The 19,091-nt window shown below is 39.1% G+C and overlaps 1 long non-coding RNA gene across 1 annotated transcript; it reads right to left on the bottom strand.

Annotated features, from left to right (window-relative positions):
- Positions 1-1,052: 1,052 nt before the first annotated feature.
- Positions 1,053-17,789, bottom strand: LOC120986897. Its single transcript, XR_005775837.1, has 3 exons — positions 17,779-17,789; positions 9,300-9,303; positions 1,053-1,411 (listed from the first exon to the last, which is right to left on the bottom strand). It is a non-coding gene; the product is annotated as an uncharacterized LOC120986897 (long non-coding RNA).
- Positions 17,790-19,091: the final 1,302 nt, after the last annotated feature.

The following is a 19,091-nucleotide window of genomic DNA, read 5'->3' as shown; positions in this document are numbered from 1 at the left end:
TCTATCCAATGTGGGTTAGTGTCAGGCCAATAGTGGTGGTTTTGTTTAGTAACTTCACAATTCGCACAAAATTACTATAGCAAAGTGTAAGAGGTACATGTCCCTAAATAACAAACAGAACAAATATTGGTAAAGGGACGTTAAAAGAGAGCAAAAATAATAAACAGTTTATTAGTGCTTTAGGGGATAGGGGTGAAAACCTACAATAATCATAGGACATGGAATCAAAACCGTCTATCCAGATGGTACAACCTATAATTGTATTGGCAGGGATCCTCCCAACTCGGGTGTGTTGGAGGCCCACTGAGGTGTAACAAACAGATAGACGGACTAATATGTTAAAAAATGTATAGAACCACTGCACAGAGAATCAAATGTGATACTATGAGATACAAAGTACTGCCTCTCAGTAGTAATATGTGCTGGTAGGATATTACAGGAGTGGTATGACCTCTGGGAATGTGTCTATGTTGAATGGCTCAACATCCATATAGGGCATACCACACGCAGCACACATATAACACTGGCCAGTGACTGTAATATCGCTGGGCAGTAACGGTTAGTGCAGGGAGCGGCAGTGTACTGTGCCGTAACTCCAAACACTAGCCCCAATGTAGGTGCGTCGATAACACAAGTGAAGGCTTCTGCTGATAAGGGTACATGCAGCAGACAGCCCACCTGTATATGCTGAACTACGGCTCTACGCGTTTCCGTGCACCTTATCAGTGCGCTTCATCAGGAGCCTGTGTAGCTACAACACCTTCACTGCCTAACCCGATACCCTAGTCTGGGAATCGGCGAACTACATAAAGATGTTAGTGAGTAACACCGAATCCTAGTGTGGAACACGGTGTACTGCTTTTGACAAACATAGTCTCGGCACTGTAATGGCCGCGAAGCGGCCAGCCAGACGCCGTGATTTAAAGGGCAGACACCACGCCCCCATGGACACACCTCCTATCGGTAGCCAATCCACCACAAGAATCATTCATAATGGGCTAGTTCACTACCAACAACGGAGGAATAGGGATGTGTCCAGGGGGTCAGCGCTCAAGCGCTGAATGGTAACAGTGTAGCAGGGAATATCAATGGCGGCCTTGTATATGAACAGGTAGCAGTATTCAGAGAGCAAATAGGGGATCATGAAGCAAATAATAATAAACCTACAAAATATACAAAATAGATATACAGAATAAACACATGTGACATAATGTGGAAGTGGCAACTAAGTTACAGGCAAATTACCAAATGAAAATACACACACATCATTATAAATACATGTCGATCAAAGATGAGTGTGTATGTGCACTTGCCCATAGGTAGTGGATCATACCACTACTGATAATATGTATCTATAGGTAAACTAGCATATCAAGCCAATCTAAATAATGATTAGCCAAAATACAGTATCCTCTGAACCTAGTCCGACTCATGAAAACCACTTCACATGTATAGGTATGGTCTGGCAGGGACAACCATGGCATAGTATAGTCCAAATCACAGGAGGCAAGAAATGACCACAGTGTACATCAATGGATCCTAGATATATCATATAAACGGGACAAAGGAAATTGCATCATTCAAACCATTAGGTTTGGTGGTCCCCATTCTAAAGATCCATTGTGCCTCCTTTTGTAGGAGAATGCGGTCTAAATCACCTCCTCGCGGTGTTCTCTTCACCATGGCCCAGCCTGTATATTGATACCAGTGTAAGACTGCTCAGTGCCACTCTCGACTGTGCTGGGTTCGTTGTGATTGCAGCTTGTAGGTGCAGTTGCCTGCTGCGATCTTTAAGCTGAACTCCCGCAGCTTTCAGCTCCGTGTGCTCTCACCCAATATCTTCAAGCTTGTGCGCCCAGGGTTTCACGCTTGATGTTAGTCCAAGATTTGTTCTTATAATCTTCGTATATAAATCACTGTCCGTAATGTTCACTTACTGGCCACCACCAGACGAGTTTCTTCCTATTATTCATTCTAATTCTATACCACTGAGGAATATTTATTCTAATTCTATACCACTGAGGAAGGAACATTACTGGTCCGAAACGCGTCTGGTAGCGGACAGTAAGTGGACATTACTGACAGTAATTTATATACAAAGATTATAAGAACAAATCTTGGACTAACATCCAGCGTGAAGCCCTGAGCGCACAAGCTTGAAAATATTGGGCGAGAGCACACGTAGCTGAAAGCTGCGGGAGTTCAGCTTAACCCCTTCCCGACTAGCGCCGTAATAGTGCGGCGCAGCTGGGCGCGACTTGCCACCGAGCACTGTACTATTACAGCGGGCTGATTGGGCGGGTGCAGGAGCAGTGACTAATAGCCGGACCCCTGCTGTATGCGCCGGCATCGGTGAAAACACAGATGCTGGCGCATTAACCTTTGATGTGCCACAGTCTGTGCTGATCGCGGCACGTGTGATGTATGGGGAGGGAGGAAGCAGCCATCGGGTCCCCGCACTGCTGTGACGGGGACCTGATGGCAGGGAAGGCAGCCTGATGCCATACTAAGGCATCGCGGCTGCCTTCCCTCTTAGCCTGTGAGATCCAGCCCCCTGGATCTCACAGGCAAGCAGGCTGTAAGTGTATTACACTGATAATACACTTACAGCCAATGCATCACAATACAGAAATATTGTGATGCATTGTAAAGGGGATCAGACCCCCAAAAGTTAAATTCCCAAAGTGGGACAAAAAATAAAGTGGAAAAAAAGTTTAAAAAAAGAAAGTTTTACAAAATAAAAGTAAATGTTTCAAGTAAAAAAAAAAAAAGCGCCCTTTTCCCAAAAATAAAGTAAATATTATTTTTTAAATAGGGAAATAAGAACAGAATACATATTAGGCAATGCCGCGTCCGTATCAACCAGCTCTATAAAAATATTACATGAACTAACACCTCAGATGAACACCGTCAAAGAAATTTAATAAAAACAATGCTAAAAAAACATTTTTTTGGTCACCTTACATCACTAAAAGTGCAACACCAAGCGATCAAAAAGTTGTATGCCCCCAAAATAGTACCAATCTAACCGTCACCTCATTCCTCAAAAAATGAGCACCTACCTAAGACAATGCCCCCAAATTAAAAAAAATATGGCTCTCAGACTATGGAGACACTAAAACAGGTTTTTCTTTGTTTCAAAAATGCTTTTATTGTAAAAAATTGCTTTATTGCTTTTAAATGTTAAAAAAATTAAAAAAAGTTGACATATTAGGTATTGCCGCGTCTGTAACAACCTGCTCTATAAAAATATCACATGAACTAACTCCTCAGGTGAACACCGTAAAAATAAAAAAATAAAAAGTGTGTCAAAAAAGCCATTTTTTGTCACCTTACATCACAAAAAGTGTAATACTAAGCGATCAAAAAGTCATACGCACCCTAAAATAGTACAAATGAAATCGTCATCTCATCCCAACAAAAAATTTGCCCCTACATAAGACAGTCGCCCCCAAAATATAAATAAATATGGCTTTCAGATATATTTTTCCAAAAAGGCTTTATTATGTAAAACTGAAACAAACAACCAAAAAAAGTCATATTTGGTATTGTCGCATCCGTAACAACCTGCTCAATAAAAATACCACATGCTCTAACCTGTCAGATAAACATTGTAAATAACAAAAAATAAAAACTTGTCTAAAACTGTTATTTTTTGCTACCTTGCCTCAAAAAAAAGTGTAATATAGAGCAACCAAAAAACATATGTACCCTAAAATAGTACAAACAAAACTGACACCTTATCCCGTAGTTTCCAAAATGGGGTCTTTTTTTGGAGTTTCTACTCTAGGGGTGCATCAGGGGGTCTTCAAATGTGACATGGCAGCTTAAAATTATCACAGTTAAATTTGCTTTCCAAAAACCATATGGCGTTCCTTTCCTTCTGCGCAATGCCGTGTACCCGTAAGTAGTTTACGGCCACATATGGGGTGTTTATATAAACTACATAATTAGATCAGTAAATATTGAGTTTTGTTTGGCTGTTAACCTTTGCTTTGTTAGTGGAAAAAATTGATTAAAATGGAAAATCTGCCAAAAAAGTGAAATTCTGAAATTTCATCTCCATTTTCCTTTAATTCTTGTAGAACACATAAAGGGGTAACAAAGTTTGTAAAATCAGTTTTGAATACCTTAAGGGGTGTAGTTTCTAAAATGGGGTCATTTTTGGGTAGTTTCTATTATGTAAGCCTCACAAAGTGACTTCAGACCTGAACTGGTCCTTAAAAGGTGGGTTTTGGAAATTTTCTGAAAAATTTCAAGATTTGCTTCTAAACTTCTAAGCCTTCTAACGTCCCCAAAAAATAAAATGGCATTCACAAAATGATCCAAACATGAAGTAGACATATGGGGAATGTAAAGTAATAACTATTGTTTGAGTTATCACTATCTGTTGCAAATTTTTCCCAATTTTTGGTAAATTTGGTATTTTTTTTATAATTAAAAATGAAATATTTTGACTAAATTTTACCACTGTCATGAAGCACAATATGTGACAAGAAAACAATCTCAGAATGGCCTGGATAAGTAGAAGTGTTTTAATGTTATTACCACATAAAGTTACACATAAAGTGACACATGTCAGACTTGCAAAAAGAATGCTATTATTTTCCCTTATAACCATGTTATAAGGGAAAATAATAAAATCTACACAACACCGATCCCAAACTTGAACTTCTGTGAAGAAGTCCTGGTTCGGGTCTGGGTACCAAACATGCCGATTTTTCTCACGCGCGTGCAAAACGCATTAAAACGCTTTGCAATCGTGCTGAAAAATCGTGCATTTTCCCACAACGCACGCGCATCTTTTCCCGCAACACACCCGCAATGCCCGTGTGAAAGAGGCCTAACACTGGTATCAATATAGTATGTATACACTCCAGTGACTGCCGGTTTAATGCGGTTAAGTGCTGCACGCAACATTAGAGCAATACAATGCGGACACTTTACAGCTGGGAAGTGTATTGGACATAAATTGTATTGACACATAAAGCGCTGAATATATTGTAGATGCAGCTATGATAGCCACTTTGTTTTATTTATTTATTTTTAATGTGAGAGCTCCACATTAGGGACTTGGGTCATCTAACAACTATACCGTTTGTACATGTGTTTTAAATATGAGGTTTTAATAATTATATGAATTTGTACTATTTAGGGATTAGAATAGGGCCATTTGTTATACATGTAGTGATTTATTAAATGCCTTTTGTATACATATATGAACTAATTTATTAAAAGACGCAAATGAACTGCTACGAGCCAGCCATATTCATTTTTTATATTATTAATAAAAAATCTAATCCAGAGTGCTTTGAACCTTAGACTGGGCCTAAAGTTCACCTTTCAACAAGACAATGACCCAAGACAACACAAGAGGGGCTTAGGGACATATCTGTGAATGTCCTTGAGTGGCCCAGCCAGAGCCATGAGAGGATCTGCAGAGAAGAATTGTGGAAAATTAAGGTGTGCAAACCTTGTGGTATCATACCCTAGAAGACTAGAGGCTATAATTGCTGCCAAAGGTGCTTCAACAAGTACTGAGTAACGGGTCTGAATACTTATGTCAATGCAAGATTTTACTTTTTCCTTTCTATATATTAAAAAGATTTTGAGAATTCTGTTTTCACTCTCTCATGAAAGTGCAGAATGATGGGGAAAAATAGATTTTTTTATACAAGTTTGCAACATAACAAAATGTGAAAAAGGTGAAAAGGTCCGAAGACTTTCCGAATGCGCTGTACTGTATCTCCTGTACATATAGGTGGTAGGAAATAAATGGAAAGTATTGGGTATACCTGTATTAAAGGGGCAATCTGTATTAGCAAACCCATTTCTATAAAAAATTACTCTATTTGGGAATTTTGAGATTTCCCATTCAGGGTGCTCCCCTATTATTAAGAGCGGAGAGAGTAACAAAGAGCAATTTTCATTCTGGAGGACTCATAGTATCCCAGCATGACACAGACAATCCATAGAGTTACTGTGAGGGATGAGACTCCATCTTGGTGTCTGCAGGAGCCATTTTACATTGTATGACCTTTTTGAAGTTAATAGATCAGAAACTTTGACATGCAGAAAGTCCCTGGAGGAAGTAACTTAGCCCCCACCTTTGCTATTTTCGATAGATGGAAACTGCTAGCTCTAACGCTTATTTCCTGTATTCTGAATTGAATGCGTCTGCGGTTAATTGACATTTAATATTCTCTGTTTCTGTAAGCACATATATGTACAGATATAGTCATGACCTTCATGAGACGTGTGTGGTGGCTTTTCCACCCCCTCCTCGCCAAGACAGTATAATATTATATGCATTTTGTTTGAATAAACAGAGATTGTTTGATCACTCGAGTGTCGGTCAAATCAATGCTCAGATGGGTGCTCATCATCATTATGGGCACATATAATTTGGAACTCAGCATAAAATAGAGTAAGGGGTCTTTGCCCCCACAATTTCTTTGGCGCCTAAACGTGGGGCTTAACCAGTGAACTCTGACCTTATGGGTCCAGCCGCAACAGGAGGAGACCCAGACTCACAGATACTACAAACAGCGCTGTAAGGTAAGAAGCTTATTCTTACAAAAATATATCTGTGTTTCCTGTGTCCTGGGTCCGAGACAGTGGGTCTATTGAAGTTTCTCTTTAAAATGGTAAGAACCTATTTATGCTGAGATATGAAATTTGATTGGTCTTGGGAAACGTTTGGTTTGGTTATTGGTGTTGTGATTTACGTACTGGTTGTTGTTTGAATTTTGTATCGTATCACAGAAAATGCCCGTAGAGGAAATAGTGAAACATGGGGTCCTCTGAGAAAGTGTTAAGACAATATAGAGTTTTCCTATGTGTAATATACAGTAGTTGATACGTTAACAGGAGATTAATGGGGAAGTCAGCTATAAGGAAGCACATGGGTGATTGTACAGTAATAACTGTAGATATTTCAGACGTCTGGTAGAAAATTTCTTAACACATAGACATATACCTGAGGGATATAAATTAGCCAAGCACTCTAGCACATAGTCAAAGATGTAGGAGGAAAACAAGACAAAAAAGACAGAGAAGGTGTTACAGAAGGCGGGTATTAAACATGGTAACTTAGATTCTGAAGTTTGGGTAAGGTTCAAAAGAACACATAGTGGTTGGATGAAGGATCAGGAATGTGAGGAGGTTGTGGAATGTTGGTGTCGGGCAGCAGAGAAAGTGAAGAATGAGAAATGGCCAAATGTAACATTTGTTTTGTTTTAAAATTGTTTTTATTGTTTTCCGACAAGAAATAAACAACAACATAAAGGTCAGCATTATTTCAAGCTTTTGAAAGTATACACATAACCTGAGCATACATTATAAACGTATTGTTGCACATACCAAAGCAAATGTAACATTTGGAGGAAATTTGTATTATGACACAAGTATAAAACATGACAGTGACAGTGAGACAAAGAAAATATGTCCGCCACTTTCAGCTCCCCCACCGTCATATTCTGGGACGATGGATAGACCAGGCTGGACATGTAAAATGTGTGGAAACCAGAATCCTTACTGGACAGAAACTTGTAGAGCATGTGGGGCACCCCCACGTAGACTGCGTACAGGACTCTATCCGGGTCACCATACGTACCGCATTCACCCCACAAGTCCCTCCACCTCCACCAGTGGATGGAGAAGGGGGACCAGGAGACAATCAAGCCCCTCAGGCACCACCACCCGGACACATCGGGCATAGAATATTGCAGAAATTTTGGTAGATGGGCCAGAACAAAGGAAGATGACAGTTCTCGTAGTTTAAAAGACGTAATACAGGAGACTAAAGAAGACGTACTGGCATTTGAGCCTAGACTATGTGGGCCAATGACTCATTGGCCCACGAGCAAGAAGCAGGGAGGAATCATGACTTTAAATGGGAAAAATGATGAATATTCTAAAAAATGAATATATAGCACTATAACGAATAAATTAGTTTTTTCGAATGTTCGTAATATTCTAAAACAAGAATATATAGCAATATAGCGAATATTAAAAAAAACTAATATAGAGCAATTTAGCTAATATAGTGCTATAATCTTTTTTTTCAATAGTTGAAATTTTTTTCTAATCTGAACTTCAGATGAGAAAAAGATTACAACTATTAGACAAAGAAGATTATAGCACTATATTAGCTAAAATGCTCTATATTTGTTTTTTTTCTGAATATTCGCTATATTGCTATATATTCTTGTTTTAGAATATTCGAAAAAACTAATATATTCGTTTTTCAAATATTCGTAATATACTAAAACAAGAATATATAGCAATATAGCGAATATTTGAAGAAAAAAAGAATGTAGAAACATAGAATGTGTCGGCAGATAAGAACCATTTGGCCCATCTAGTCTGCCCAATATACTGAATACTATGGATAGCCCCCGGCCCTATCTTATATGAAGGATGGCCTTATGCCTATCCCATGCATGCTTAAACCCCTTCACTGTATTTGCAGCTACCACTTCTGCAGGAAGGCTATTCCATGCATCCACTACTCTCTCAGTAAAGTAATACTTCCTTATATTACTTTTAAACCTTTGCCCCTCTAATTTAAAACTGTGTCCTCTTGTGGTAGTTTTTCTTCTTTTAAATATGCTCTCTTCCTTTACCGAGTTGATTCCCTTTATGTATTTAAAAGTTTCTATCATATCCCCTCTGTCTCTTCTTTCTTCCAAGCTATACATATTAAGGTCCTTTAACCTTTCCTGGTAAGTTTTATCCTGCAATCCATGTACTAGTTTAGTAGCTCTTCTCTGAACTCTCTCTAGAGTATCTATATCCTTCTGGAGATATGGCCTCCAGTACTGCGCACAATACTCCAAGTGAGGTCTCACCAGTGTTCTGTACAGCGGCATAAGCACTTCACTCTTTCTACTGCTTATACCTCTCCCTATTCATCCAAGCATTCTGCTGGCATTTCGTGCTGCTCTATTACATTGTCTTCCCACCTTTAAGTCTTCTGAAATAATTACTCCTAAATCCCTTTCCTCAGATACTGAGGTCAGGACTGTGTCAAATATTCTATATTCTGCCCTTGGGTTTTTACGCCCCAGGTGCATTATCTTGCACTTATCCACATTAAATTTCAGTTGCCAGAGTTCCAACCATTCTTCTAGTTTTCCTAAATCCTTTTCCATTTGGCGTTTCCCTCCAGGAACATCAACCCTGTTACCTATCTTTGTGTCATCAGCAAAAAGACAAACCTTACCAGCGAGGCCTTTTGCAATATCACTTATGAAGATATTAAACAAAATCGGTCCCAGTACAGATCCCTGTGGAACCCCACTGGTAACATGACCTTGTTTTGAATGTTCTCCATTGACTACCACCCTCTGTTGTCTGTCACTCAGCCACTGCCTAATCCACTCAACAATATGGGAGTCCATGCTCAATGACTGCAGTTTATTGATAAGTCTTCTATGTGGGACAGTGTCAAAAGCCTTACTAAAATCTAGATATGCGATGTCTACTGCACCTCCACCGTCTATTTTTTTATTCACCCAGTCAAAAAAATCTATAAGATTTGTTTGACATGATCTCCCTGAAGTAAACCCATGTTGTTTTTCATCTTGCAATCCATGGGATTTTAGATGTTCCACAATCCTATCCTTTAATAGGGTTTCCATTAATTTGCCTACTATTGATGTCAGACTCACTGGTCTATAGTTGCTCGATTCCTCCCTACTACCTTTCTTGTGAATGGGCACGACATTAGCCAATTTCCAATCTTCCGGGACGACTCCTGTTACTAATGATTGGTTAAATAAATCTGTTAACGGTTTTGCCAGCTCACCACTAAGCTCTTTTAATAATTTTGGGTGTATCTCATCAGGCCCCTGTGACTTATTTGTCTTCACCTTAGACAGCAAACTTAGAACATCTTCCTCTGTAAAGATACATGCATCAAACGATTTATTAGTCATTCTTTCTAGTGGAGGTCCTTCTCCTTTTTCTTTTGTAAAAACTGAACAGAAGTATTCATTAAGGCAGTCGGCTAGCCCTTTATTCTCTTCTACATACCTTCCGTCCTTTGTTTTTAATTTAGTTATTCCTTGTTTTAATTTCCTTTTTTCATTTATATATCTGAAGAATGTCTTATCCCCTTTTTTCATAGACTGAGCTAGTTTTTCTTCTGCCTGCGCTTTAGAAGTTCTTATAACTTGCTTGGCCTCTCTCTGCCTAATCTTGTAGATTTCCTTATCTTCATTGCTCTGGTTTTTTTTTATAATTACAAAATGCTAGCTTTTTATTTTTAATGATTTGGGCCACTTCTGCTGAGTACCACAGTGGTCTCCTCCTTTTTTTGTTTTTACTGACAAGTCTAATGCAATTTTCTGTTGCCTTCAATAATGCACCTTTTAAGTAGTCCCATTTCTCCTGGACTCCATGTAATCCGTTCCAGTCTGATAAGGACTCATTTATGACTAATTTCATTTTTGAAAAGTCTATTTTTATAAAATCTAAAACTTTTGTTTTTGTGTGGTGGGACTCTTTCACAGTTCTTATATTAAACCACACTGACTGGTGATCACTAGATCCCAAGGTTTCGCCTACAATGACATCATATACCGAATCCCCGTTTGTGAATACCAAATCCAAAAAGGCCTCCCTCCGGGTTGGCTCCTCAACCACTTGTTGTAGAGATAACCCCAGTAGGGAATTTAGAATATCTGTACTCCTGGTAGAACTTGCTATTTTGGTTTTCCAGTTTATATCTGGAAGATTGAAATCTCCCATAATGATAACTTCTCCTTTCATTGTCATTTTAGCTATTTCTTCAACTAGTAGATCATCTAGTTCTTTAACTTGACCAGGTGGTCTATATATCACACCTACACGAGTTACTGCATGGTTAGCAAACTGCAACGTAACCCAAACTGACTCTATGTTGGCCTCACCAACTTGTATTAGGTTAGATTTAATGCTATCTTTCACATACAGGGCCACTCCTCCTCCTTTCTTGCCTTCTCTGTCTCTTCTGTATAAAGAGTACCCTGGTATGGTTATGTCCCAGTCATTTCTTTCATTAAACCATGTCTCCGTAACAGCCACTAAATCTACATTCTCAGATGCCATTATTGACCCAAGTTCATTGATTTTTTTACCTAAACTGCGAGCATTTGTAGACAGGACTCTGAGCTTATCATTTCTTAACCTCTGTGCTTCTGACCTGTTCTGGCATTGTTTCGGGGGGCAATTGGACTCTTTTATTTTCACTCTTTTGCCCCCCCTTCCTAGTTTAAATACTCTTCCGCAAATTCTTGGAGTTGTTCACTAAGTACATTTGTTCCTTTGAGAGAAAGATGCAAACCATCTTTTTTGTACAGTTCCTTTCTATTCCAAGTAGAGCTATCATGAGAAACAAAGCCAAATCCTTGCTCTTGACACCATTTACCAAGCCATATGTTGAACTCCTTTATGCGCCTCTGCCTATCATTCTGAACATTATGCACAGGCAGAACTTCAGAAAATGAAATGCTGGATGCAAAATCCTGTACGTCATTACCAAGTGTGATAAAAGTTTTTTTCACCTCTGACACTTCATTGCAAGCCATGTATCTAGAGCAATTTAGCTAATATAGTGCTATAATCTTCTTTGTCTAATAGCTGTAATTTTTTTCTCATCTGAAGTTCAGATTGGAAAAAAATTTCAACTATTGAAAAAAAGATTATAGCACTATATTAGCTAAATTGCTCTATATTTGTTTTTGGTTTTTTTATATTCGCTATATTGCTATATATTCTTGTTTTAGAATATTTGAAAAAACGAATATATTAGTTTTTCGAATATTCGTAATATTCTAAAACAAGAATATATAGCAATATAACGAATATTCGAAAAAAAAAAAAAACGAATATAGAGCAATTTAGCTAATATAGTGCTATAATCTTTTTTTTCAATAGTTGAATTTTTTTTCCAATCTGAACTTCAGATAAGAAAAAAATTACAGCTATTAGACAAAGAAGATTATAGCACTATATTAGCTAAATTGTTCTATATTTGTTTTTTTCGAATATTCACTATATTGCTACATATTCTTGTTTTAGAATATTACGAATATTCAAAAAAACTAATATATTCGATATAGTGCTATGACTCATTGGCCCACAAGCAAAAAGCAGGGAGAAATCATGTTTTTGCTCAGCAATTGAAAAATTTTCGGTAAAATCAGCATTCCGAAAAATTTGCATTACAAAAATTTGCATATTACGCTATCATTACTTTGTCGATTTTTCGAGTAAAAAAATCGTAGAATATAATTAATATTTGAATTCGCGAATATTCACCGAATATTCTACAAAATATTCGCGAAATATTACGAATTCGAATACAACCCCTGCTGCTCATCACTAACCTAATCCTCATTTTGAGTTTTTTGTAGATGGCAGCAGATACATGGGTGAGGATGGCCCAGTTCCAGGATTTCATACTGGATATGCAGTGGTCAAGCAACATGAGGTAGTACTGGCTGAACCACTCCCTCCTCACATGTCAGCACAGGAGGCTGAGTTGAAGGCAATCTCTGAAGAATGTAAAATGGCACAAGGTAAAAGAGCAAATATTTTTACAGACTCCAGGTACGGGTTTGGTATTGCACATGATTATGGCCCTATTTGGAGAGCCAAGGACTTCCTTACCTCTGCAGGTCAACCTATAAAGAATAAAGACTCAGTGTTTGAACTAATGAACTCACTACTGCTTCCAAAGGAAGTAGCCATTGTCAAGGTTAAGGCACTGCAAAAGAGGCAGCAGTGAAGCCTTGGAAACCCGAGGTAAGGAGAAAAGACCTCCTGGACTCAGAGAGGAGCAGTGCTGAATGGGTAGGGACTCTGGGAAGTGTCAGAAAAAATATGCCTACCCAAAGCTCTCTATCCTATGATGGCACAGGAGGCCCACGGGCCCACACAACAAGCGAAGGGTCCTATGGTGAGCACGGTACTGAAGAGATGAGTCGCACCTGGTTTCTCCACTATTGCCAGTAGATTTGTACAAGGCTGTATGATCTGTGCTCTAAACAACCGCGGACAGGTAGTTAAGACACCTAAGAAACATACACCTAGGCCATTTTACCCATTCCAGAGACTGCAAATAGACTATATACAGTTACCGAAGGTAGGAACATACGAATATGTGCTTGTGTGCGTTGATCACTTTTCAGGATGGCCGGAGGCTTACCCTGTATCTACTGCAAATGCCAAGAATACTGCAAAGAAGCTGGTCAGTGAACTTGTGTCCCTGAAGTGATAGAATCAGACAGAGGAAGTAATTTCACAAGGGAGGTGATGGGAGCCTTGGGAGGCACTCAGGCCTTTCACGTGGCCTATCCAGCGGCCGTGTGAAAAGACTGAACGGCACTATTAAAAATTCAGAAGGCTATGAAGGAGACCGGGAAGCCCTAGACTGAGTGCCTCCCCCTTGCCCTGTATTCCATCTGCACCACCCCAGGGAAAAGGTCTGGCCTATCCCCATATGAAATCTTGTTCGGTTCTGTACCCAAACTGGGGCTGTATTTTCCTCAACAGTTGCAGCTCCAGACTGACAGCATGGTCAGTAACATGAAGGCCCTCTCCCTCAGGTTGGAGCACAATCATAAACAAGTGTTTTCTTCCATTCCAGATCCAGACTTAGTGGAAGGGACGCACCCCCTGGTGCCTGGTGACTGGGTTGTCATAAAAAGGCACGTGAGAAAGACATTTGAGCCCAGATTTGATGGTCCCTTCCAAGTTTTGTTAAAAACTAAGACTGCTGTAAAAGTTAAAGGAAAACCCAACTGGATACAAGCTTCTCATTGCAAGAAAGTCTTGGAACCACAGGATGAGGGTCCTTCTGTTGGCAGTGGCTCTGACCTTGAGCGTGTCAGCAGTGTTTCATCCACTAAATGATGAATGGGACAATGCTTTGATACGGCACAAGCAGTTGCTGTTTGAGGGACTGAATGATCTGTTTCCCTCCCTGGAAGGGATCCCAAAGGCCAGAATAGGATTAGCTTGTTCTGAAGTACTTCTGGGCGGTGACAGTCCACAGTTGTCTCAAAGATGGAGGGTCAATCTTGAATATTTGTATCACTGCTTGTTGTTATAATCTTGCTTGTAATAGTGGTATATTGTATTCTTCCATGTAATAAAAGACTGCAGACAGAAGTAACTTTTTACCAATTCCGTAGTGAGACAATGGATGAGCTTGGAACCCTGGTTCAACTGACCTTTGCACGGCTGCCGGCAGATGTACATTTCATCCATGAGGTGAAACATCTGGGGTACGTCCGGACGGATCCTACGGGCTCACCATGGTCTCAAATGGGGGAGATGTGAGGGATGAGACTCCATCTTGGTGTCTGCAGGAGCCATTTTACATTGTATGACCTTTTTGAAGTTAATAGATCAGAAACTTTGACATGCAGAAAGTCCCTGGAGGAAATATGGTCATGACCTTCATTAGACGTGTGTGGGTTATGACCCCCTCCTCGCCAAGACAGTATAATATTATATGCATTTTGTTTGAATAAACAGAGACTTGTTTGATCACTCGAGTGTCGGTCAAATCAATGCTCAGATGGGTACTCATCATCATTATGGGAACATATAATTTGGAACTCAGCATAAATTAGAGTAAGGGGTCTTTGCCCCCACAGTTACCTCTGCAGAAGTACTAATAGAAATTGATCATTAGTGTCCACGTTCCCCAACAGATTGCAGTTAAGTCCCATTAGTTTAGCATTGGGGGAAATGTCCAAATGCTACTATTTTACTACCGTATTTAGCTGTTTACTATACTCAAAAGCAGGAATAGCTAAACTTTTTCACTATATGATCTAATTTTTGTGGTGCCACCACAAGATGTGTGCAAAACACAAGTGATGAATGAACATGAAAATAAATGCAGGAGCTCCAGCATCCGAAAAAAATACCATGAAGATTTTATTGTGCATCTTTAAAACCCCACAGGGTACATCATAGACACTTGAATACCTACGTGCTTCAGGTCTGACAGTAGTGACCCTCATGCCATAGTGGCCATGATGCCATGAGTAAAAGTAATCATACACATTAGGCTACTTTCACACTCGTGTTTTGGGTGGATCCGCCATGGATCTGCAAAAACTGATCCCTTACAATAATGCAACCGCATGCATCCGTCATGAATGGATCCGTTTGTATTATCTGTAACATAGCCAAGACGGATCCGTCATGAACTCCATTGAAAGTCAATGGGAGAGGATCCATTTTCTATTGTGCCAAATTGTGTCAGGGAAAACGGATCCGTCCCCATTGAATTGGCTCAGTTTCGTCAAGTGGACAGCAAAACGCTGCAGGCAGCGTTTTGGTGTCCGCCTCCAGAGAGGAACGGAGACTGATCGGAGGCAAACTGATGCATTCTGAGCGGATCCTTTTCCATTCAGAATGCATTAGGGCAAAACTGATCCATTTTGGACTGCTTGTGAGTAGTGACGAGCGGCTGGGGCAATATTCGAATTTGCGATATTTGGCGAATATTTGGGCGAATATTTGTCATATATTCCCAATTTGCAATTATTTTCTTGATTGTGAAAATTGGCAATGTAATATGCGCGTATTGCGCGCGCAATACAGGCGTGTGTCACTGTTGCTACATTTTTCAAGCTGCTAGAAGTTTCCTGAGACTGGAGAAAATGGTTGGCACGGCAGAACATTACAATAGCTTTATATGCAGATAGAGTGCCCCAATATATTCGCAATTGCGCAAATCGGCAATTAATGATGCACATATTTTTGCGCAATATGTGCAACTTCACATTTTAGCAGGTCTGACTACATATTACTGATTGGTGCACTAAGTATTGTCACACTATCTAACACCCTGCACTGGAACCTATAAGCTACACCAGGGATCAGCAACCTCCGGCACTCCAGCTGTTGTGAAACTACAATTCCCAGCATGCTCCAATCATTTCTATGTGAGTTCTTAGAAGAGCAGAGCAAGTATGCATGCTGGGAGTTGTAGTTTCACAACAGCTGGAGTGCCAGAGGTTGCCTACCCCTGAGCTACACTATATCAGGATATAACCTACCTTGACTATCTCCCACTAACTATCTGTATTATATATATAAGCTAACTAACTAACTAACTAACTAACTAACTAACTATCTAATGTATTTAAACAGTAAAGCACAAAGCACAGCAATGACACTGCTGTCTCTCTCAGAACTCCATAAAACTACAGAAAATGGCTGCTGGGGAGGTTCTTATATAGTAAGGGGTAGGCAACTTTCCTATTGGTTGCTAGGGATGTTGCTAAGGTCAGACAAAGACATTGCAGCCTTCTCAATGGTCCACAAGCAAGAAGGGAGGTTACTGATGGAAAAAAAAATCTAGAATATTCGAGAATACGAATACGAATATATAGCACTATATTCTAAATATTCATGAATTCTCGAAGTGGCGATATTCGCGATTAAAATTTGCGCCCAAATATTCACGCCCAACTTGTGAGAGCCCTGAATGGATCTCACAAACAGAAAGCCAAAACGCGAGTGTGAAAGTAGCCTTAGAGTTAAGTTGATCAAAACTGACAATTTCAACCAAAACAAATGTTTGTGGGGTGAAATTTAACAAAGATCAATTGTTTTAGCCGACAAAGCATTATCGTCTAAAAAGAAGTTGATTGTGTTTAATATTTTTGTCTGATAGTCAGGCGATATATTTATCATTCAAAGAAAGATCTTTCGTGAATGAAAGATCTTTCTTTGATAGAATGTTCCCAGAAAGATCCTTTTCCATTGCATGACTCCACTGAACGGGTATAGAACTGTAACGGTCAATATGGATTAAAATGTGTATGACTGTGTCCGAAAAACAAACGTTCATCAGATGATTGATTGTTCAACCATCAACCAACTTCTATCTAATGTGTATGGTCAGCTTGAGGGTCACTATTGTCAGACCTAAAGCACGTAGGTTTTCAAATGTCCATGATATTTCCTCTTTGGTTTAAAAGATGCACAATAAAGTCTTCATGGCTTTTTTATCAGATGCTAGAGTTGTTCTGTTAATTCTCAAATCAACTAATAGTACTGATTATGATTCACACTTGCCTATTGATTCACTAACGTGCGATTCACTAGAAAAAGATGAAAAGTGGGAACCTATAATTTAATATACACAACAAAATGTTCATATGTTAAGCTGATAAACACTCATTTAAGCTGTATTCTTATCAGGGTGATAAGAATTTAACTATAGTGAGTGTCTATTAGCTGTCAGGAATTCAGAGATAAGGGCTATATATGGAGCCATCAGAGCAGAAACCTGACAGTTGAGTGTGATACTGGAAGCAAATTATTTTGCAGAATGAAACTTAACACTGTAAAAAAAACTGCTGAAAATTCTTAATAAAGACCAATTAAAAATTATTTTAGCTCAAAATGAGTAAAATACAATAATAAAAAATGTTCCCCAACGTCAAGTAATTTCTTTAGAATATATTTGTTTATCTCTATTAGGAAATGTTACTTTAATGTGGCCAACCCCTTTCATTAAAAGCTTAAAGGGTTTTACTAAAAAGTAAATAGTAGAATATAGCTTTAATTACAGACGTCATTAATGTCATGACATATAGTACTCCGGCCCGCCCCATTACAGTCAATAAGGCCGGAACGATAGTCCGGGGGCACGCGTGCACAGACCTGACAGGCTGTTCACCCGCCGGAACAGCCTGCCGGAGTTCCTTGCCGCTAGTGTGAAAGTAGCCTTACATAAATTTGGAAAAACCCTTAGGCTACACACATCTTGGTTTTGGTACTATGCATTTGCTATGGTTTTATTGCCAAAGCTAGGATTAGATCCCACCAGAAAGAGAAGTATGGAAAAAGCTTTACCAGCTGACTCACTGAATCCAATCCTGGATGATGCAAAAATAATTTTTTTAGAAAAGTTAGTGTAAGACAGGTTCATGTGTGTGACCCCGGCTTTAATCTGCTCTACTCTACAGATAAACTCCAGGAACAAAATATATATTTTGCACTAGAACTGATATGTTCCCAGTTAAACAAGGATGCAATTTTAATTCGAAACTATTTTGCAAAGGCTGTAAAAGCTGTGCTTCTGGATGGGTCAGTTCTTGACCTTGAGTGTATTAAGAGTAAATATCTCTGGCAGATCGGTGGGTGTAATTTCTCAGCACTCTGCACATTCATGAGGTGTTAAATGCCTTTCTGGAGAGAGACAGACATCATGGGGCAGAAGTTAGCATGACATGGAATGATGTATTGGACATGGAGAATTAGTGTGGATAAAAATAAAAAAGAATCCTCATGTGAGACACTAGATTACAAAGGAAATCACAAATTCTAAAACAAGTAAAATAACATAGGGCATAATTAAACCATCCAATATAAAGTAATAAGATTCTGTCACTGCATCTCTGTTGAAAAAAAATATATCAACATCTAAATGACAATTAAAGATCCTATTTATCTTAAGACCGTTGACAAGAACCAACAAGAACGCTCAAAATTAATGACTTAGGTAAAGATGCAAGGGATTGTCCTCTATGGACAATTTATATTTGTTAAAAATATGTCAAAAATGTAAGCTGATCGTATGGTTTTGTGTTCCTGGGACCACTTGCAATCTGCTGTAATCTGTGGGAAAAAAATCACCAGAAAGTCTTCAATTTTGCATTGCACAGTTGCTATTAAAATCAACGGACAGTTCAAGTATTACATAAATATGTTGGATCCTCCAAAACAAGAGAATCTCTTTTCAGCTTTTCATAAACTGGAGAGTCCTCTACTTAAACAACCGCTTTATCTTTTTAGGAACTATGAAGTTTCCAGACTCACATCTTGTTCACATAATACAAAGTACAGTTAATGGAGGCTTAGAGAAAAATTATATCTATTATTGGTTCTTAGTGTTGGGCGAGCATGCTCTGCCGAACACAAATTTTACTCAAGCATCGCAATGCTCAGCACATCGGCTGAACACATGACTCGAGTCTGCTCGAGTCTACTTCCTGCACGTTTGTTGGCTGCTACGCAGCGAATAAACGTGCACGGAGGTACTGGCACTCACTGTAATGCCGTAGCCATGT

The sequence above is a fragment of the Bufo bufo genome, chromosome 1 (genome assembly GCF_905171765.1).
Source record: "Bufo bufo chromosome 1, aBufBuf1.1, whole genome shotgun sequence".
In the NCBI taxonomy this organism is placed as follows: Eukaryota; Metazoa; Chordata; class Amphibia; order Anura; family Bufonidae; genus Bufo; species Bufo bufo.
The sequence above is the reverse complement of the archived record's forward strand: the minus strand, read 5'-3'. Positions and strand labels throughout refer to the sequence as shown.